This window comes from Serinus canaria, chromosome 21 (assembly GCF_022539315.1).
Source record: "Serinus canaria isolate serCan28SL12 chromosome 21, serCan2020, whole genome shotgun sequence".
NCBI classification, from domain to species: Eukaryota; Metazoa; Chordata; class Aves; order Passeriformes; family Fringillidae; genus Serinus; species Serinus canaria.
Window position 1 is genome coordinate 272,547 of NC_066334.1, and position 23,287 is coordinate 295,833.

Here is a 23,287-nt window from a genome sequence, read left to right on the forward strand (position 1 = left end):
TTTCCGCCACAGAGGCTTCATCCTGCATCTGCAGTCCAGGGGCAGAAAGACCCCTGCAAAGAGTCCTGGTGGGGTTTGCAGCTGACTGGCATGGATGCAGGAAGAACCAGCTGGGATGAAAGAGGGGAGGCAAGGAGCTAGGCTTTGTCTGTCCATATTTTCTGCAGGGACCAGACCATAGGAAACCCACTGAATTTCCATAACAGGATGGTGGTTAAGAGTGGCAACCATGGGTCTGCCTCAGTGACCAGATGTCTTGGGGTGCACAAGGGAGGAAGATGTGCCCTTGGGGAAGAGTTGTCTTGTTGCCCTGGAAAATGCAGAAGTTTAGTTAAGTGCATGACATTGCAATTCAAGTCTCCCCTGGCCCAGGCAGTGCCTACAGGGTGCTCAGGGCTTGGTACAGATGACAGGGGTTTTCAAATGTCTCTTTTCCACTCCCCTCCCTTGGATATTATAAGTCAGCATGGAACAAGGCTGATGGCACCAGCCTCAACAACCCCAGTGCTTAGACTGCCTGGTTTGTCTTCCCAGGGTGAGGGCAGGTGATAAACATCTGATGTGCCAAGTGTAAGCTCAAGCAGCAGTGTCATGGGCCAGCAAGTAGCTGCTGGAATTGAAGTGCCTCCCATGCCACCCTGGGGACATGGCACTGCCTCAGGGACACTGTGGCCTATCACACAGTGATAGGGACTTTCCTGGCCCGAGTGGGGACTGCAGCTATGTGGGATGCATGGCAAAGCTGCTGAGGCCTCACTAGAATAGGAGTGTGGCAGCATCTGCTTGGGCTGAAGCTAAACAAAAGTGATGTAAAGCCATGCATTAATGATTGGGCTGTCAAACACCTTCAAGTGGGCCTCTGCCTAACTGAACCCATTTCTCTGGGCAGAGAGAGCTGGAAGTGATATGGGTAAAGCCATCTCCTGGTCACTTTCAATTAGGTTTCTGTGCTGGTTGGAACTTCGAGTGCTTCTGAGGTGATGCTGGTCCATCAGTCTCCATCATGATATGCACAGTATACTCAGAAGAGAGGGATTGCTCTCCAGTTTCATCACAATCAAATTCTGGAACAACCTTGTCTTAGATATGGAAAGTGGTGAGCGAGTCTCTCACTAAATTAGTTTTAGCAAGAGGGAGACCAGGTGCTTCCAAGAAGATTGATATCTCCTAAAAGCTGATTTGCTTTTAACTGTTGAGGGTTCAGCAGCTTCAAACTGTCTGAGCATACACTGGAGTTCTGCATTGGAATAACTCTCATGTGGTTCCTGGCAAGCCCTCAGACACCTGGGCAGACAAGCATGTGCACAGGTGACAATGCTGCATGATCTACAGATACCCAAATCAGAGGCTCCGTGATGGACTCTGCAAATTATTTTGAGACATGATGTCCTGTTGTCTCTTGAGAACCTTACAGGTATGCTGACAAGGTCATATATCTGCCATGAGCTTAATTGTGCCAAGATTATTGAAAATACCCCAAGTCAATTGCACAAACTTGGGCATCCCTCACCTACAAGCTCATCCACTTCATCTTTTATTTAGTTCTTTCACCCTTGAAAGAGACTGGTTGTGGCAGAGTCTGGCAGCAATCACTTTTGACCACAGAAATATCTTCCCATTTTGTACTGCAGCTGCCTGTGAAGTGTTTGAGGGGTGCACAGAGACACCTTTATGTGCAAAGCTTTCTGCTGGAAGTGACTGGGCTGCAGAAGAAGATGGCACAGCTCCTATTGCCATATGTTGTATCATGGGGATGTAACCCATGTAAACCTGTAAACCCATGTTACTCCGGGCAGGCTTAAATCTTGTTTTTGCTTAATCCAATCACATCCAACTTTGGAAGAAAATTCTCCTGGGACACCAGGACTAATTATGGAATATTTGTGATGGACAAGATTCTTTGAGTTCCTTTCGCAAGCTCAAAATACTTCCATTCCAACAAATACTAAGTCAGGCAAAAATGACAAGAAGTTTGCGCAGATGAATAAAGAAATCTTAGCCAAATTAAAACATGAAAAAGAGGCATACAGAGGGTAGATATATGGTTGGATAACTGGGACAAATACACAAACATTGCCAAAGCATCCAGGACTGAAGTTAGAAAAGCCAAAGCCCAAATGAAATTGAATCTGGTCGAGAATTCAAAACCACAGGATGGACTTTTTGTAAGTATGTAGGTAATAGATGGAAGAGCATGTAATGCAGTCAACATTGGTCAGCTTTGGTAAATCTGTTTGAATAAGACATATGTCTTGGGGATGGTTTTTTATCCCATATCCATTTTTGGTTTTGTTTTGTGTCCAGGTTGGTTGCTGCTCTCCCATTCTCCCAGAATCTGGCTCTGGGAATGTTGTAATGGGTGGGAGCCAGCCTGGGATTTTCTGCAAGAGGTGTGGGGGGCGAGGAGCGGTTACTTCCTTCTGGTGAGGTGAGTCCTCTCCATGGCCACATGGTGCAATCTCTCTGATGAGAAAGCCTTGTTGCCATGTGGTTTTTGCCTGCTTTTTTTTTTATTCTTTTCCTTCAGCACTGTGACTAGAACTAACTAGCTTGCTTCTCAGCTTCTCTGCTGCCTGAGAGCTCAGAGCCAGTACATGCCAGCCCCAGGTCCCGAGAGCACCCCATTCCTGGCTGGGGACTGCCCTCTTGGTGCAGCCCAGCCCCAGTATCAGCCATGGCCAGTGAGCTACCCAGGGGAGCAATTCCCTGCTCAGCCCCACTGCTCTCTGCCGCTGCTCCAGGGCTTCTTGCTAAACTGTAACCTGACAACCAGCCACCCCAGGATTCTGCACTGCTCTTTGTCACCGCAGTGTGCCTGCCTCTGCCGTTCCAGCTTGCTGCTTCTGAGGTTTCCTGATGCAGTCCATTCCCGAGGGGTACTGAGACCGGCTCCTTCCCTCGAGTTTGCGAACGAAATTCCCCTTTTTCTCTTGCTGGCCCACCCGCCATGGCCGTGTGGAGAGGTGGCTGATCTTGCGCCACCGCGCCCCCTGCAGCCGCGGGGGAATCATCGCACCTGCCCGGCCGGGCGCCAGCAGCGCCCCTGCTGGCTGTAACTGGAACTGCACCAAAGGGGAAGGAGCCTGTGGCTGAGAGAGGGCTGGGCTTGGGTCTCTGCTTTTGTTTGGTGTTACTGCCATCACTGTTGTTTGTTTGTCTTGCTAAACATATATATACTAGTAAAGAACTGCTACTCCTTTCCTCATATCTTTTCCTGAAAGCCATGTAACTTCAAAGCTATAATAATTCAGAGAGAAATGGGTCATTTTTCCATTCCAAGGGAGGTTCTTGCCTTCCTTGGCAGACACCTGTCTTTTAGACCAGGACAACATGGAAAAGCCTGAGGTTACAAAGGGCACATATCAGGCACATGATAGACAAGAAAATAATCAGGAATAGTCATCAAGAGGAAGTTATGCTTGATCAACATTATTAACTTCATTGATGAAAGACTGGCCTAGTAAATATGTGGAGAGAAGTGGACTTTGCCTAGACTTCAGCAAGACCCGTGGCTCTTTTTTCCCATAAGGTTCATATGGTCAAGCTGTGGCTGTACAAACTCAATGAGCAGACAGTGAAGAGGACTGAAAACTGACTGAATGGCCAGCCCCATGAGTGAAACCAAGTGAAACCAAATCTAGTTGGAGGTCAGTAACTAGTGGTGTACCCTAGGGCTCAATGTGTTGAATTAAACCTGGATGCATGTCTTATCTCCCAGGAAGATGTCCGTACCCAGCTCCTAGCAAACAGCTGCTAAAAGTTGAAATCTTGTTGGGAAGGACTTGAGGAAAAGCTCCACCATGCAAAAAGTACTTGCTTTCCATGAGACAATTTGGTGTCAATTTGGGTTTTCATCAGAGGATTTCTGTAAGTCAGCAGTGAGGAAGATAACCCTCCACAGGGTGATCCAGCTCATCCCAAGCTAGATACTTAAAAGAGTTCACCACTCTCTATAAAGGGAGCTGAGGTATGTACTTAGATATGGGCTTTTAACTTACGGGTGTATGTGGCTGAGTGAAATGGAAATGGTGTATTTACAGGCAATACTCACAATTTCCAAGCCTGTGATAAATCCAGTTAATGCGTGGCTACAAGTAGCTGATGGTTGCCAGCTGCTTCTCTCCACCTAATTGCTGTCAGACGTTTGGTGTGAGTCCAAATGGTCGGTGTCTTAGGGTGGGTGGTGGGTGCATAGAGTGAAGCAGACCCTATAGAGTGGAGGAAAGAGTTAATTTTAGCTCTTTTGCATAACATATACTTTGCTACTTTTCAGCTGCCTGCTAAGACTTGATTTTAAACTGCTTTTCCAGAGTGGGTATCATTTTCTGACAAGCTGTGAAGAAGCAGGCAAGTGTGAGCAAGGGGAAGTGAGAGGTGGAGAATCACCAAATATTGTCTTCAAACACAGCACAGAGGAATTGAGAACACCCCTCATGAAAGCAGCCTGGAGTGGGTTGGGTAGGAAGAGTCTGCCCTGATTGTCCTACCCAGCCTCTTCAAAGATCCAGTCCTAAATGTATCCAGGACTGCAGACCCCACAGGAGCACTGGGCTCTTAGAGTAGGCTCAGCTGAGCCAGGGACCTTGCTTGACAGAATCCTGCATGTTATTATTAGTGTCTTAGTCATCATCTTCCCTGTCACACCAGTGGGATGCTTTCATCCAGTTTGTAATAAGGCCTAATCTGGCTTTTCCCAGAGGAGTTTCTGGAAAGCCAGGGCTTGGTGAAAACTCTCCTGTTAGTGTGTCCCCATTAGTATCTGTCTTTCTGTCTGTCATGGTTTGACTATCTCACCAGGGCACATGGTGGAGCAAGGAAGAAAGAGCTAACAGTGTGGGATAAGGTCAGGCAGCCTGAGTAATCTATGTAGGGTCCAGCAGGAACTGGTGAGCACCTGCTGCCTCCTAGCCTTTCAGCATGTGCTGGGCAAAGCTCATTTCCTCAAGCTGATCCCTTGGATCCTCCCCTCACAGTCTGTGCTTTCAAGTTAGCCCTACTGTGACCTGAGATCCAAGTGGCTTTTTCCTTTCATTGGGCTCCAAATCAGAGCTACATCAGGGCTGCTTTACATGGTGTCTCCTTAAGTGGGATCTGGAAGATATCCATATTCAGAACATGGTACTGTGTCTTCTGTCAAGGTGAGCCACCTGCTTCAGGGCTGGGAGCACGACCTGGAGAAAACACATGGGTCTCATGGGGATGGAAAAATATCCTCCAAGCCCTATGCTGTGTCTGCTTGATGGCATGAGCCCATGCGTGGCGGTGTGGCTCTCCCCCCCTCACCCAGCCTGTGGACCTCCTATCCCAGATACAGGAATGAGAGCAGGCAACAAGGGAGGAAGTGGGAATGGAGAGGACAGGAGCCCTGAAAGGAAGAAGGAAGGGAGGGGGAAGGAGTTTTTCGAGGGAGGTTCGGCAGGTTTTGGAAAGAACTGTGTTTGTACAATTCAAGTGGCCTGAAAGGAGCAGTAAAAGAAGGGGGCAGGGCTGGGCAGCAGCTGTCATGGAGTGAATGTCCCCAGCTCCTTTTCTCTTAGTCTGCTTTGTCACCTGCCCACAATAAGCCTCGATTTATCACCCCAGGAGTCTGCAATAAGTCAGTCATCTGCCTGTGGCTGCCTAGCCCCTGTTTCTAGAGAGCAAGTTTCCTCTTTCCCATGGGTAGGTGATTAGGCGACCATCTACACTTTGAGTAGGCTCAGGGTGGAGAAGGCTGCTACTTCCCCTTGGTTCTGGGCTCTCTGGCGAGACCAGTTGTCCTCACTGCTCTGATTGTCCTGCTGGGCACTTGTACTGCTTGTCACTGCCCTGCTGGGCAGCAAACCCTGGCTGGCAATGAGGCCTTTGCACAGTCTTGGGGGAAAAGCAGAAACTTTGGGGTATGTATGGTTCATCGTACGTTGCAGAAGAAGGTCTGGTCAGGCTCCAGTGTTAGGCAGGGTACAAAGCTCCCTCTGCTCCTCTCTCCACCATTTTACCCAACTTGTTTCATGCTCTTGTACTCAAGACAAAGGTCTTAGACAAATATTTGTCTTCCCCTCATACAGAGAGAGATCATGATGAAGAGCCTCATGGTGAAGCCATGACTCGTGTGAGGACAGCTAGGCTCAGTGAGGTTGCTGGTGCAAAGTGAGGTTGTGCTGAGATGCCCTCTAAGTCCAGCCTTGTGTGCCTCTGAGACTCAGTTTCCACAATTTGTTGATGTTCTCTACTATAGAAAAGCACCAGCTGAGTGTAAAGGCTGATGAAACCGGTCCTGACAGGACCAGTTTAGGGTAACTGCACTGGCAAAGGCTGTCCTGTCCATTCAGCAGGGCTCCAGGAGCCAGACTTTTTGCATACCTGTGTGCATCTCTATTGCAGACCTTGTCCTGTGTATTTCCTTTGGACACCTTGTCCAAAGTATGGTTTGCTCAGGTAATAGAAAGCATGGGGAGGGAGGCTTAGACTTGCTGTTCTTCTGTCCTCTCTTCCCCGTCCCTCTGCCCAGAATTTTACATAGAGCTGCTAAGAACAGCAGAACTTTACACCTTGCACAGCTGCCTGTTGCAGCTTGGATGAGAGGATAAAGGGTGCCCAGGCTGCTACAGACCCTCTAGCCCTTGTAATGTACTCTGCCAGCCTCTGAGAGGGACCAAGCTGGGGGAAAGCCCTGCCTGTCTGTATCTTCTATCTCCACACAGAAACCCTGTCCATGCCTCTTATGAAGGGACTGGACTGGGTTTTACAGGGCTCTGGATACCACATGGGTCTTCCTATTCAGGCTCCTGAGCTATGAGCTGAGTATTCTCAGCAGGAATGGGATGAGTAGCAGATGTCTCACTGTACTTCCTGCCAGTCATCTGGCATGTGTCATGTGGCATGGCCCGTCTCGGTGCCTCACCCCCAAAGAGGTGATGGGCATGTCGAAGGGCACACACGGTGTTGTCCGGTCCAACTCAGGGCATGAATAAGCAGAGCTCTCCAAAATTCCATGCTTTCTCTCCCATACATCTAGCCCAGCCCTCCTCCTCCCAAGAGCCTGCTCCTCTGCAGCCACTAAATTACCTCTTGCCTGCAGGAAAGAGAGGCCTTGAGCTGTCTCTGTTGTCACCACAAACACCATGGCAGCAGGGGAGGATGGGTGGTAACCCTGACAATGCCAATAAGCAACTCATGCTGTGCAGTGTGACCAGCAGCCAACTCATCCCACCAGGTAGACCCCAGGGCAGTGACTCACAGGGGTGTCACAGCCAGCATGGTCCAAGTTGGTGTGTGGGAATTGCCCATGGTGCTTGGAGAAGCCTTGCTGATTGATGGGATGAGTGCTCTTCTGCTGATTATATTTATGGCTGCCTCCAGGGAACATGTCCAAAGCTCTGTTTTTTTCTGGCTTGGTGTTTCTATGCCTCTTCCTGGCTATCACGTTGCAGACACAGTCTGTGGTTAGTGTCCTGACCGACAACCTGGAGCACATTCTTCCTGTTTCCTCCTCCATGAACTGGTGATGAGGTGGGTGGCTTTCTGTTTTCATGAAGCTGTGCGCGCCCCATGCCATGCCATACCACCCCATCCCATCATCCATCTGTCCATGGCTGTGGTTGCTGCTGGTGGCTATTAGCTGTGACAGTGACACTTACTTGATCCTATAAGGGGAAGGCCTGAATGGGAAGCAGAAAGACCTTGAGGTACGCTCTTGAGCCACTAATGCCTCTGAAAAGGCAAATTATCATAGTGGCAGGAAAGGACACATGGAAGGAGGTGCAAGCACCAGCCTAGCATGACTGGTAGTGCTCTGTCTGCCAAGCTTTGCCTACCCAGTGCAAGCATGAGCTTCTGCCCTTGGCTGATGGCTCCTGGAGCATGCTGAAGGTGTGGGTTTGGGGCTGCCTTCCCACTGTGAGTTGTTCAGGTGGATGAGCTCCAAATCCTGCCCCCCAGGCCCCTGAGTTTCTGCACTTCTCCATTTCACCAACACTTCTCTCATTCAAATGTTCAACCTGGTGCCTGAAGGTGAGCATCTGCTGCCCAGTGGCGTCTCAACCTGGAGCTGGGAGAGGTGCAGCAGGACAAGATGAGTGGCTCACCCCTGAAAATTCCCAACCCATGTCCTGGCCATGTCCTAGTTCAGAGACCTCTTCTATGTCAGAGCTAGGTGGTTTCTTATGAATCCAGAGAGCTGGGTTGTCCCTCCCAGGGTTCTGTGGCAGCCATTGGAGGCCACCTTCCCTTGTCCCATGGAGGAGGTGGTTAGTGAAGCATGTACTGAGATGTCCTGGGTGGTTTTTCAGCATGTACTTCTGACAAGGGGCACAGAGGAGAGCAGTTGCCACATTGTTCCCAAGGCCATTTGATCCAAAGAGCCCAGGCAGGGACAAAGCCTGTGAGAGCTGCTAAGCCACTCCACTGGGGCTGCTGGAACTGCTTGCCTAGAAACAGTCCCAGGGTGGGGTGAAATGAATTGGCCACGGTGTGAAACCAGGCAAGTGTCAGTGGTTCCCTCTCCCTTCTCCAAAATAACACTCCCAAAGGGGAAACAACATCATGGCAAAGTAAATCACTCCATCCCAGTCTGCTGTCTAGATGCATGTCCTTGCTAGTGCTTGCCCCTGAATAAAGTACCCAGGACCTGAGCTCCCTGTTGGGCAGGCTGAGCCAGTGTATGAAGGCAGTGACCCTTCCCCATTGTCAGGGACATTGATATTTGATTTAATGCCTCTTCAGGAGGAACTCTTAGACTTGCCTTTGGAGCTGAAGGCAGATCTGAGCAGCTGTGTTTGGCATGGTGGGGCCCAGTGGTTAGAGACAGAGACAAGATGGCAGGACTCCTGAGCCCATTACTGTAATGAAGCTCGGGGAATTGGGGTTGTTGTTTATGGAGCTTTCCATTTAAGGAGGCCAGACTAGATAATGGTCCCTTCTGGCCCTAAAACATATGGAGCTACAAATAACTCAGCCAATAATTAGAAATTTGAGTCTCATTCCTGTGAATATTACAGGCTTGCTGGACTAGAAGCTACAAAGGCTGGACCAAGCTTTCCTCGTTTTTTAAGAGAAGTAATTTCCTGGTAGTGGGTTGTCTTGGTTTGAAAAGACAGGTATCTGCTAAGAAAGACAGGAGCCTCCCTGGGAATGGAAAATATAAACCCTCTCAATCTGAATTATTATGGTTTAGAAATTAAGGGAGCTCTCAGGCAAAGATATGGGAGTAGGAATAATAGTTCTCTATCAGGAAAAAAAAAAATCAGTATTATAAAACAACACTGACAGAGTCAGAAATATGGCCAGACACCCTGTGGGTCAGGGTGGTGCCAGCAGTCCCATTAAATGGTGGCTGCAGCCCTCCTGCAGTGCCAGCTGTGATTCTGTTGAAGCAGTGATCCTGTAGAAGGGTGGAGTTTTCCTCTGAAGGTCCAGGAGTGATGTAGATGGTCCTGGTTCTTCTCTGGGAGTCCAGTGGAGAAGAAAGCTGCTCCTCTGGGAATCCAGTGGAAAAGGACTGACTGTGGTGTTCCAAATCTCAGATTGTATCCAGGTAGGAATGCTTGGCTTCTCTCCCTGGGCGGAGCATCTCCTAATGGGAGGATAGAATTTTATCAACCATGCAGTGACACTCAATGGCCCATTGACAGAAAAGATTTCCTGGAGGGAGGATTGGTTTTGGAAGAGATAAAGAAAACTGCCCAATCAACAGAAGATAACTGCCCCACCTCTAACAGATGGCAATAGAATACACACCCCTGGCCACATCTTGCATTCACAACCTAGGACATGGGTCCCCTGAGCAAATCCCAAGGCTGATGTCATTGGTGTTGGTATGGAAGCACATGCAGGTAAACGACACCACTGTGAACTTGTGTCATGTCCAGTGTCATATGGATGTGGCAAATAAGGATAATAAAGAGGGAAAGGTCAGATTTCTCATGATCATGTCTCTTCTGTAGTTTGGATTGACTTTGGCATCCTTATCCCATCCCAGAGAGCATGGGCAGAGCACCCAAAAAAGCAAATGTGATGCTTGGTAAGAAAACTTGGAGGAGAAAATGCTATGTTTTCAACATGTATCTTCACCTGCTGGTCACGGCATATCACTTGGGAAGTCTTGTATCCTGAACATGTCTCTTCACTTTGTTACTGCTTTTTACTTGAACAAGTTTTACTGATTTCAGGTCAAGTCTGTGTGCAGGGTAACCCTGGTGTTGGGCATATTTGGGGGCAGGGAAGGAAGTCATGAGAATGGTGGAGGACTTTTCTCTCTGAGGCTTTTCTCAGCAACAGGATTGTGGCCCCCTGAACCTAAATGGGACTGTGAGGAGAGGTTTCATGGCAAACTTTGGGAATCTATCACCAAATGAGATTAGGAAGTGCTGTTATCCCAGTTTTTTGTACAGCCCCACTCAGTGTTGTATGTGTTGTCTCTCTTTTTCTCCTCCCCTTTGCTGTATCTTACTCGGTTTCACATAAGACATTTTGGACTTTCATGTTTGCTTTTTTAACCCCTATCCATATAAATATTTCTTCTTTCCCTATCTGGCTGCAGCAACAGTTCCAGCGCTGCCAGGAGGACACTGCATCCCTAGTGCTACCTCCCAGACCTGCCACTGCCTCTGCCTTGCAGAAAGGACTGAGCTGGTGGAAGCAAGCTGAGTCAGGATATAAATCTGTACTCAGCCAAGCTTGGCTGATCATAACCAGTATCTTTTAAAAATACAAGGAAAGGCTGCAGTGAATCAGAAGACTGAGTCACTCTCTTCTTCCACAGTGTGTATGTATGCAGCCTCCAAATGGGTGACAGCCACGGAAAAGCGTATCCCTTGGGACCGGGGTAACAAGTCCCAGGCAGAGAAAAATGCACAAAGGGAGGAAAAGGGGGTGGCCATGTTACCAAGGCATTCACTCCACAACAAACAAAAAGGTGTGATGAAATGCTGGGTTGCACATGAGCAAACATCAGCCAGTGGTATTTCCTTGAGCAGGACCTGAATGCTGGGGCTGAGAGCTCAACAACTCAGCATTGCACAACGGATGGGCTGGAGTCTAGCCTGTTCTTGTTTTCCCAGTTAAATGCCTTTTTTGAAATATTTTATCCTTTGTGTTCTTTAATCTCTGCCATAAACTATATGGGACATGTCATGAATTAGTGTTGCAGCAGACTTGGGAAGTTTCCATTTCTTGAATAAAACTCCTTGCCCTTATGGTTTTGTAGCTTTAGCACACACATCCCTCTCTTGGATCTAGACAGCAAGGTTTAAAACAGGGGTCACAACAGCCACCGAGCATCTTTCATTCATATCTAAAAAGACCTAAAAATGACCTTCCTATTCATGTCAAGAAGTCCTCCTGAGAAATCCTTTCTGCAATGTTTTTTGCTGACATCTGTACTACCCCAGGTATGATTAATTCTCCTGCTCACAATAAAATGCTTCTCCTTTGCATCTGAAGCAGTCTGCAATTTCACAATTAGCTGGTAAAACATACCATGCATTCACCTTAAGCAGCAATGTGAACTCAGGCAGCTTTGCTCCTGACAGCACGAGGGAGATTTGCCCTTGAGGGAAAACAGCTTGGCACTTGTAGCTTTCTGAGGAAGGATGTTACTTACAGAGTTTAGAGGTGTTGGAGAAGGTATTTAAGTTTCTCAAAGGACTGGTTGTTCTTGGGATGCTCTTCCTAAGGTTTGTAAGGCTTGGAGTGGGCTTGGAAGAACGGTGCATTTGGGAAATCACTGTGGGCCCTGGATCGGCCTGATCCAAGTGCAGCCCTCGGCACCCCCCACCTGCTGCTGTTTCAGAACATACCTCTCATTCCTGCAGCCTCAATTACTGCATCAGATCCCTTCCCTGCCAGAGCCCCCAGGACACAAACAGACACCTGCTGATCAGGCTTGGACTCCTCTGGATCTCTGTGGGAGCAAAGGGGCCCCTGCCAACACTTCCACCTACACTGAGGGCTGCCCCACATTTCTCCCCAGGGACCTGGGGATCCTTAGAGAATGAAACTCAGGCATGGATATTTTTGTAAGAGGAGAGGTGTTGGGGGGGCTTGGGAATGCTGGGGTTCTAGAGGGTGTTGGCTAGCATCTGCAGGATTAGACAATGATAGTGGAGAGCAATGCTGGTGCCAATGTTAGGACAGGCTGGACTGAGACCAGGGTCCCTGGAAGCCTCTTGTAACTCCCTGTGTCCAGGACAGGTCTGTGCTTCTCGTGCTGGGGTCACTCTGCCTTGCAGCTGGAAAGCCCCCTATAAATCCTCCTGCAGGGAGTTCTCAGTCCTCACACATGATGATAAAAGATGCTTGATTGGAGCAGGGCTGACAGATACTGCCCTATTCCCTCCAGCAGCTCTTTGGGGTGGTCCGTGTGAGGGGGGAGTTAGTCAGGGGTAGTGCCTGGAGGCTGCAGCCTGGGGCTGGGCTGGGTGGGTGCAGCCTGGCTGGTAATTTATCACTTTTGTTAGTGGCAGAGAGCACGACTCAATCATCCAGCACCTGTGCAGCCAGGGAAAGCTATGAGCACTGGCTGACCAACACAGAGTGTAAAGCTCTCCTTATGGAGTCCAGCACTCTTGTTAAAACTTTAAGGTTCAGCCTTTCATCAGATGCTGCAGCTGAGTGTGCAGCCGCTTGCAGGAGAGGCGTGGAGGGATGGAGCAGCAGCTATGTACCACCACAGAGCCCCTGGGATGGTGCCACCCCTGGTGTCTGGGCTTGCCCTGGGAGAGACTGTCAGAGGGATACATAAATGAGTACCCCCATCCCATGTGGTGACTGAACTGGGATTCCAAATCTACCTTTAGTCCAGAAGAACTTGGGAAACCACCAATGAACAGAAAACCGAAGCTTTCTGAAACCACGGAGAGCTTGGACTCAATGATCCTCGTGGATCCCTTCCAACTCAGCTTATTCTGTGATTCTGTTTTTTCAGTGGTATTGGAGGATCTCTTTAAGGTGTATCTCCCTCAGTGCCATTGTAACCTGCCTCTATCACCAGTAAAGTCCACAGTGGCCGCTCATAAGGGTGAAGTGTCTTGGTTGTGTATTTCCTGCCCAAGTTTGCCTGGTCAATTCCTAAACACCAATTCTCCAAAGGAGTGGTTTTGTTCTCTAGATAAGGCACACAAGTTCCTATTTTAGAAGCACAGAGAAGCTCATACAGACTGACAATTCAACCGGATTCTGGTAGGGTGTTATGGGACCACTGGTGGGATGCAGAGAAAGAAACCTGGAAGCAGAAGGAGCTGGAACACAAAATATTGAAGACAAAGAATAAATCTGTAGTGGGGTCTGGCAACAGGGTAGGAGACAACAGTATGTACATGGATGCAGATGGAAAACTCATGGCCCACTGTGCTGAAAAATCTCATGATGGACCAGCGTGATGGCTTCTGGATGCCACATTGCCAGGGTGAGACCAGAAAGAAAGGACTGAGGAGAACACAGCCTGGAGGGGCAGGTGAAGGGCCATCTGGAGACAGCCTGCAAAGGAAACAAAGCTGCCTTGGCTGCCATCCCACCCTGGTCTGTTATCACAGGAGTAGTTGTTCTGAGAGCTGCTGCTCTGCTCTATTTTCTTGGGCTGTTTTCCCCCAACAACTGGATGTTTGCATTCACATCTCAGTTCTTGTTTAGGGTGGGAGACTGGATGATGATGAGGGAAGTAAAACACTGACACTGCTGAGCAGAAGGGGATGAACTCTAAGGTACTCATCAGGAATCAGACTTTTCCAGACTCATTTATCTGAGGTTTCTGTGAACTTCAGTGGCTTAATTAATATTTTGACTAAAGCAAGCCTTGAAGGACAGATTCTCCCTCCTTGTCACAGAGCTGTGAAGACATAACATGCAGCATCCCCTTATTCCTCTTTAAATCCCTAAGATTGACTTATCCAGGTGGCTACATTTCTACTACCCTGATATTTCTAGTGGGAAAATTAAGCAGAATACTGTCTTCATGAATTGCAAGTTTTGGGCACTCTTTTTCCAAGTATCAGAAAGAAGGGAGAAGCATAAGCCTACAGGATAAATCCCTTGCGAGGTCCCGTACCTGTACCACTTTTAATTAAATGTTGTTAAATTATTCTCTGCTTCAGCAACTTGGTGGCAGAGTCTGGTGTCTGGAGCAGCAGAAAAGATCCTTAGGGCTCAAGTGGAACACGTGTTTTTTTGTAGTGTAGACATCCCTTTAATATCCTGAGTTTTCTAAGTTCTTGTGTTGCTGGTAAATAAAGACAAAATAAAGGTGAAAGAAAGCTTTTCTGTGTAGCTGGTGTGTAGTGAGGAGTCAGGAACCTCTCCCGCTGTGTCTGTGGTCTCTGGGGTGGAGCATTGCAATGCTGCAAACCCATTGGAAATGGCCAGAAAATGGGTTGCAGCAGCACCCTGAAGGCAGGGGTGAGGGGGTGGGGTCTCACTTTTCATCTTCACCCCCCCTGGACAGCTCCAGCATGGCCACCATGGCCTGAACCACATGCTGCCCTGGCCAGCAGAACTCCATATGAGTGTAAGTGGCCACGTATCACTGAGCCCACCATCCAGCTGGCTCTTTGTCCTCCCTGTGCCCATCCCTGCAGCTGCCCCAGGGCAGCTGCTTCCTCCCAGGACTGTTTGGGGTGTTGCCGTGAGAGGCTTAGCAAATTCCCCGGGGCTGTGGCTCTCCAGGAAGACAGATACCAAATGCTCTTCTCTTCCCAGACCCTCCCAGAGCCAGAGCCTTTCCTCAGCATCTGTTTATAACTCCTGAAACTGGCCAGGCTGTTTAGTTTGGGATAAAGCACAGTCTGGCAGGACTCCTCCCTGCCACCACAGTGGCACACAGCCGCTTATCTTCCATGACAGACCCTTACCAAAGCCCTGGGAGCTGGGCTGCCCGCACTGGCCCCAGAAGGCGTATGCCTGGGTTGGGTGTGGGAGGAAGACAGCAACACCAGCTGGCTTTAATCATCCAGGATGTGCCGGGAGGTGGGTGGGATGGCTGTGGTGGCAGGCGCTGGTGCTGGAAGCAGGGAGATAGCCTGGGAATGGATGTGATGTGGGGAGAGATGTGGAGGAGAGCAGATGCTGGCCGTGATGGGCATGGTGGCCTCAGGGAAGTCTGGATATTCAGTTCCAAGCAGAAGAAAGTTTCTTTGGAAGCATTTGAGTTTGGGGAGAGGCAACATGCCTGTGCCCCAGCACTCCAGGATGGCCCAGGAGGGTCCCAAACATTTTGTGGATGACTGGTCAAGCAAGGCACTGGCCTGGCTGCTCATGCAGAAGCTTGAGGACCTTGTGCTGGGGTGCTGGGGAGGGCAGCATTTGCACATGGCAACATGGGCTGCTCTGCCTCTTCCCCTGTTCTGCCCTGTGGAGAGCACTTTCATGCGTGACAGCAGCACCTCCTCCAACAGAGAATGTCCAGGGCAGAGTGTCAGCAGGACGGACACAGGATTCCACCAGCACACCACCACTTCATGCCTGGCTTCTATTCTGCCCAGCTGACCTTTGCATCAGGTTGGGGCTGCTTTCCTCCCTGGGAAAGCACACGGCGCTTTCCATGTGGAGATGGACAGACCAGGACAAGCTGAAGGGCACAGCTCTGCCCATTGGTGTCACAGACACAAGTAGCCCTCTCTGCTTTCCAGATGTGGCTGTAGCAAGAGGTTGGTGGCCCTACTGCCCGCACAGAGGACGCTGTCAAAGCCATGCAGCCCTGGGTGGCTCCAGCCTGTCTCTGTCACACTCTGTGCACTGGGTCACTGCACTCCCAGACCAGCAGCACAGGGCACAGCCCCCAAGCACAACCTCCCACAGGCAGCAGGCTATGAAATTCCCTCTTTTCCCAGGCTGGTAAAGGAACAGTGGCTGCCTCCTGACACACTATCAGTATGGAGTGATAAAGACAGCTTCCTGTCACTGGAGCACTTGCTTTCATCTCATATGAATTTATAGACAATATTAGCATGAAATCTATTTTAACCCTAGACTTTCTGCTGTAAAGCTCCAGCCATCATCCAGGCATGACACTGGGCCAGTACCTGCATGATGTAACATGTTTATAGGGAAAGCAGAGCCTGAAGTCAGCGTGGACCTCCTGCAGAAGGATGAGAAACAACAAGCATTCACTTGCAGGCAAGTCACAAAACCTGCCAACACCTTCACTGACTCATCAAAATTGAAAAGTTTTTGAGGATAGAGTTCAGTTTTCTGCATTTCTGATGGGAAGCAGCCAGAGGGCCAAAGGAGTGATGTGCCTGAACTCTTCCAGCCACCCACCTTCCTGAGGGCTGTATGCCAGAGCCTGGCTCCATCATGGGGAATTTGGAGATTTCAAGGTCTGGGTCCAAATCATGGTGAAACCAATACTGGCACATCCCAGTGCCCCAGGGAAGGGATCTGCTGGCTATGCAGAGCTCTCCTCACTCCCACACAGCTGTTAGTAGGTAGCTGAGATGGCTCCCAGAGGGTAGAAGGTGAAGTGTCTTTTTCTCCTGAGCTGGACAATTTACATGCAGTCTCACTTGGGTGGATTCAGCAGTGCTCCTTGCAGTTCTCTTCTCTACAGGTCTTGTAGCCTGCCTTGCTCTCCAAAGTCATTGCCTTACTTGATCCATGAGATTCTATGCTTCCACAGAGCCCCCAGATTACACCCTGCTGGAGTCCACGTTGGAAGCACTCTGGATAAGTTCTTCTGCTTGAATAATGTTTTTTTGCAAAACTGGGAGACTTCTTTCTGACAGAGCATGTCTGAGCCCTCTTGAAAGCTCCTGGGCTTGTTTTGCAAACCCAAGATCTGAGTTTGCTTAAATATGCCAAGCTTGGGGACTCTGCTTGTTGGACACTGAAGTTGCTGGAAGTCTTGGCTGAAGACATGCTTCCAGGACAAGATAGGAGAGATTTGTCTTTCTAAATCTGTTACCATCTGCCCTCCCACTGTTCCCACTGGCTGAGTTGCTTATGTCTTATTTGCAATTATTTTACTGTGTTTGCAGATTGGGGGCAACACTTTTCTGTTCATGCCAAACACAGCAATCAAGGGGCCAGTGACACATGCCCTCTCACTGCACAGCTGCTCTCAGCTGGAGGGAACAGCTGGGCTGTAAACCTCAATGCAAACCAGGGCAAGGAATGCTTGGACAGACAAGGGGGATGCAAGTCCTGTGGGGGGAGAATAAAGTATGGAAGGTGAAGGGGAGGTTTGCTGGGACTGGTCTCTGTGGCCATAAAAACCTTGAGCTGAACATTATTGGTGTGAGATTGGGGCTTGTTATGAAACAGGTCATATAGACAAGGGACTGGAGAAAATGTGATGACTGGGAAACTGGGCAGGAGGATGAGAAGCAAAAAAACACAGAGCAAATCCCATTCTGGCAAGGCGGGCAGAGGGGAGACTGAGGTCTGCTGGTGACAGAGGCAAAGCCTTGCTACAAACTCCAAAAAGAGATTTCATTGCATCCTTTACATGCTCGGCAGAGCAAGCCGAGCCCTGAACTTGTCATCCATTTAAAATTCTATCGTTTATCCTTCTTCCCATGGTCTTCTTTTTCTTTCTCCAACATTGGAACACAAAAGCAGAAAAGACATAGCTGAAATCTTGCTGCTTTGTAGCAGTTGGGGAGCAGAGTGGGAGTGAGATGACAAGGGTGGTGATCCTCTGGACTGTTCCTTCTCCAATGTCTGGTAGCAAAAAAGGGGCAGAAAATAAAAAAACCCCAACATATAAGCCTCTCTTTGCCTCATAAAACAGTGCTTTAAAATCAGCCAGTCTGTTGAGGGGGTGTCCACCAGATGCACCCCTTGTCTAGAGACCTCCAACTGTTTGGTAACCACAAACCACTCTATCACTTCCATCAGTGACTCACTTTCACAAATGTCAATCTCTCCCATGGAATTGTTCATACAGCTCCTTGCATGACAAAGCGTTGGTCTGGATAGCCTCCAGATGCAGCCATCCATTACATGTCAAAAAATAATCCTGCTGCTGAATAACATCCACCACAAAGCCAGAGGAAGATTGATGCCTACTTGCAAATAAAGGCAGTGATAGCATGACCCATGTTGAAGACCCAGCAAGAACAACTAGATTGTTCCAGGTTGCAGCAAGAAGGTCACAGCAGAAAGACCACAGTCAAAGAACACAGGGAAATGATTGCCATGGGAACTGATATGATGCTGGGAAAGGTCTGAAAAGGGTCATAAGGTATTTCTGCAGGATAACTCTTTCCTTTTTTTCTCTGACAGGCATTTCCCAAATCCTCAAAGCGGCCACAGCCCCAAATCTGACAGAGCCCAAGGAGTGTGTGGACAGCACTCTCAGGCACAGGGTGGGATTGTTGGGGTGTCCTGTGCATGGCCAGGAGCTGGACTCAATAAACATTTTGGCTCCCTTCCAACTCAGCATATTTCATGATTCTTTGATCCTCCAAGCAGCTCAAGTAGTGGAAAAATGGATCAGAACCTCAGACATGTAGGACATCTCAAGTTGTGTCAAGCAGGTCATGGCAAGCAGACTGGGAGCAAGGTCCTGTGGGGTCAGTAAGGAGGAGCATCAAGTTTGAAGCAGGCAAAAGAGGCCAGTTCCTCATGAGGAAGCAGGTCTGAGTTCATACAAGAGAGGTGGGAAGATGAGACCACAAAATTCAAGAAAATTCAAGGAGCTCAGGGCAGAGTGTTTGTGGAGAGAAAAAAGAAATTCCTGAACCATCAAGAGTAACTGAAGCCAACTCCTAAGGTACCTGCAGATGGGCACTTGGAGATGAAAAAACAGCCATGAAGTTCACTGGCTTTGTCCCCAGACTCAGCTGACTGCAGGAACAGGATTTACTGAGCATGGGTGCTGGGACACTGCACTGTGATAATGCAAAGCAGTTATTGCATTGCTTCAGAAAAACAAATTGAGGTACTTTCTGCCTTAGACTATGAGCTGCTGAGCTGGACTGTGCTGTGCATCAGTTCTGTTGGACTGGAGGTGGAAAGCATCTCAGGAGCACTGTGGAAAGCTCACAGGACTTTTTCACAGAGCTCACATACCAAAGGTCAGTGCTCCATTTTGGGCCTTGACCAAAAGGTTCAGATGACACTCAGATGCTCTTTCTCCTACATCTTTGCTCAGACATGAATCAAGTGGTAAAAGGTTGGAGAAATAAGCCTGATGGGGTTCCAGGGCTCTTATTTCAGTGGCTTCAGATAGCACAAGGCAGGCAGTACTGTGCAAAGATGGGACCATGTGCTGACCAGACCTCTCCTGTCCAGCCAGGCCTTCTCCAGGTCGAATCACAATGTGTTTTTAGGATATAAATTGGAAGGGTTAGAGAGAGAAAATGCAGAATATTAAGTTAAAGAGGATAAAATAAAAAATATTAGGTCTGTAAGCCCATCTCTCCTTGCCCTCTCTGTCCTTCCTTTAGCACTCAGTCACCTTTTAAAAATCCATCTCTGTGCCCCTAAGAAGTCTTGCTCTGCTGTCATCTCTGAGGCCAGGCCATCAGTCCATTCCCTGCTTCTCCCAGCATATTCACAGCTTTACTCAGCCACAGTCTCCTTTCCTGGTGATAATTTTGGTCCTAATCATGTTTTTCTCCACCTTTCAACTCTGTCTTATTCCCTTAGGATGAGTGTCCCATGTTCTCCCTGGGGAGGAAAAATCTGCTCTTCTCTTTTTCTTTTTCAAGTGACATGAGGGCAAAGAAGCACAGATCCCCTCCACCACTGATGAGCACCACTGATGAGCACCAGGTAGGTGCTCTGGAGATAATTAAAGCTGTAACAGAAGGAGGGAGCTTTCAAGATCTGTTGCCTTTGGTGTAGACATAGTGATCCAAAGAGATCTAAGTATAGTGGGACATGCTGCCTGCATCAGCTGAAGTGGGTGCTAGAGCCTTCAGCAGGCTGGGGGGAAGTGGGGCTCTCTTGAGTATGGAAGGGCATCTTAGATAACTGAGAGCTGGTACAGGATCCTGCAAGGAGCAGGAAAGTGACCCCAGCAGCCAACATCATCCCAATGTCTCTCTTCTCTGAGCTTGTAGGGGTGCTGGAGGGCAATGGAGGAGAGCTCTGCCCATGAAACCTCTGAGCACCCCCAGCATGGAGGGCACTGTGCATATGTCCAGAGGGGCTGGCTGAAGAAGACAGCCATGGTCACTATGACTCTTTTTCTTGGCTTCCTGCATCCCAAGACTCCAGTATTTGTACATCAGAGCATTAATTCAAATTCAAACATTTCTGCCCTTCCCAGATTTCTGCAGCCCATTAAGTACCTTCCACCACTCCTGCATCACATGTATGTTCATCAGCTTTCACCCTTTTCCTCACCACCCAGCTGAAAGGGATCTGGACACTAAGCTCTCCAGGGCCTTTATGAACTTCCTACTTCTTAACCTCTCTGAGTCATTCTGTGCCTGCCTGACATGGCCAGAGTGTCATCTTATCTCAGAGCTGAGCGTCCATGCCTGGGCAGGGGTCCTGCTCCTCACCAGAAGATCCAGACACTACTGCTCTTGTTTTTTTTTTTTTTAGGAGGGGCTCTTTCTAATTTTCACTTTTTAATTTGAAACTGCTCACAGCAGTTCCCGTATTTTAAAACATTTGTAGACCTGTGCTTAAAATACCTGCAGGGACTCCTAGAAGCAGCCAGTGCAGTGCAGAAGAGGTTCAGATTTGCAAGCCCTTAACTCACCATGGGACTATTTGCCCTTTTAAGTTCAGTGCTGGAATGCTTCAAGGTGTTTAAGCAAGGCCAAGGCCAGGGCATGGGAATGCTGGTCTTTACCAGGCTTTGTCTTTAATTACCTCCTTGCCTGTACTCCCCTGCCCCCGCAAAGTAGAGAGATGGGAGCTGTGCAGACGGCCAAGGAGAAAGGTGAATGGGAGGAACTGAGCTCCAGCCCTGGGAAAAGCAGGACAAAGGGTAGAGGGCTTTGCAAACACTTAGTGCATGATAAGATGTGGTACTGATACACGGAAGTAGTTCCTGGTTATCCTCATAGGCAAACCCAGCAGAGAAGAGCTGGAAGAGGGGTTTACACAGCCTGGAGAGGAAAAGGCATTGCTTGGCTAAGGTGCTGAGCTCCTACTGGTGGCACTTTACTTTCACAGGCCACTGTCTCCCTGGGCTGAGGTCATTAAAGATGTCAAAGAGCTGTTTTTGACAGGATGGGATGTTCGGTTTGATGCCTGGCTCTGCTCCAAAGGGAATAAAATCACAAGCTCCCTGTGTCATACACGTGCAGCTGCAGTGTCCAGGACTGGGGGCTGGGAGTACAACAGTGCTGCCAGAGGTGTTTTGGAGGGACAGAACAGTCCCCAAATTTTTGCAGCCCCCCTGGGGTCCCCATAGACCCAAGGTCATGCTGCAAGGTGGAAGGTGGCTGGAGCCAGGTTTAAAGCAGCTTTGGCTGCAGCTCAGAGGGTCTGGAACCTGGGGAGTGCTGGGCAGCACTCAAATGCAGCAGAGGAGCCCTGGGGAGGTTGAGGGAGATGGGAGGGTACTGGGTGATCTCTGGAGAAGGCTGGTCTGCAGACCCTGGGGAGGTGGTGGAGAGCAGAAGGGAAGGCAGATGAGAGAGGTAGATGGGAGGGGGAAGGGTAATTCCTCCTGCCCCATGGATCCCAGTGGGAGGACATCAGAATGCTGGTAGGGGTCCTTGGTGGCAAAAGCCACTTAAGTTTTTGACCATGGACCCTGTGGGGTGACCTGTCTGTGCTGGTAGTTTTGCAGGATGAACTTGGTGTGATGAACATAAACTGTGGAAGATGAGACAGAAACCAGCTGGGGAGGGAAGAAGGATGCAGGGGAAAAGAAGCAGTGGCCCTGACAGGATGGGGCAGCCCTAGGTGGCTGGTGTGTGGAGGGGAGAGGATGCAGTGGAGGGGACAGGGACAGGTTGGGGGGAAGGGGGTGGGTGTGGGGGAAATGCTGCTCTGCACCTGCAATAACAACCTCTGGGCACAGGGCCTGACAGCAGGATGGAGGCTGAGCTGGAGTTACAGCCCCCAGGGGAGCCCCTGGTGGCTTGGTGCCCGGGAAACACCTCTGAGTCAGCCCCCTCTACACGCAGGAGCTGGGCCTGCAGGGGGTCCACCAGCCCCACAGCTGCCTGGCTGGGAGCTTGTGTCCCCTGCTCGGCTGTCTCTCTGCACCCACTCTGTTGCACTGTCCCCAGGATCCCCTTTCTCTTGAGGAGCCTGCTTCTGGAATTCCTGTTTTCCCCCTGTGCTTCAGGGACCTGATGTGTGACTTTGACCCTGGAAACTGTTATGCCCTATGTATCCCCCCACAAGTCTCTCTGTCACATGTAATGAACCCTGTCCACAGCTCTTCCCTGACTGGCCCAAACTTTTCTCTGCTAGCATCCCCTAGAATGAGTTTTGCTCCCCAGTCCCGCTTCCTTGTAGGGCTTAATCCCTCCTGCTGCCCTCCCTGCCCCTAATCCTGGCCCTATTTTCTCCTACTCTAGCTCAGCAGACATTGCTTTCACCATTGCCATGTTGAAACCAACTCATTCCATACCTTTCTCCCAGTGACTCCCTCTCTTCCATTTCCCTCTGTGTTCCCTGGCTTATCCACCACCAAATGTGACCTTCTGAGAGTGTGTGGGTTCATGTTGGTACAGAAATTTCCCCATAAGTGTATGTTCCAGGCAAACCCTAGGGACTAGAGTTTGCTAGGAATCATCTGCACCAATTCCCTAAGTGTTTACAGTCGCACACCCCAACAGTCTGGCTATTGCTTCTCTTGCAACTAACCTTGGTGATGCAGAGAGGAGGAAGTTAATGGAATTTAGGAGTTAGATCTCACCAACTGGACCTGGGGACCTAGTTCAGAATATTTACTTTAAGTAAGGATGGTCACAAAGTGTAGATAGTCCCAAGCTGCAGGGTCTCTCCAGGTCATAAAACCAAGAAGGTCCAAGTCAGGGATTACCTGTGCTGCCTGGAAGTGGGGAGATAGAGCACAGCAAAACTTTTGCTTGCCCCTGGATGAGGACAAGCAAGAGGAGCAGATGAATGTGAGAACTGATTTTTGCAGCAAATCAATGTCAAAAATGACATGTGTCCTTCCCTCCTTATGGCAGCTTGTCTTTGCCGTAGGACTGCTGGAGATATGGTGAAGCTGGGGGGGTCAATCTGCTCAGGTCAAGGGTACCCCAGATATGGAATTAACAGGGGGTGTTAGTGTCCCCCCTGCATCCCTTCTTTCCTCTGCTTCCTCTTTTTGTCTTTGGGCTCCTGCTCTACAGCTTGAGGCTATGTCACAACCCCCTGAATGCTGTCACGCAGACTGGGCTTGCTGCTACTTCTGCTCCTGACTCAGCCTCATAGGCAGGACACCTCA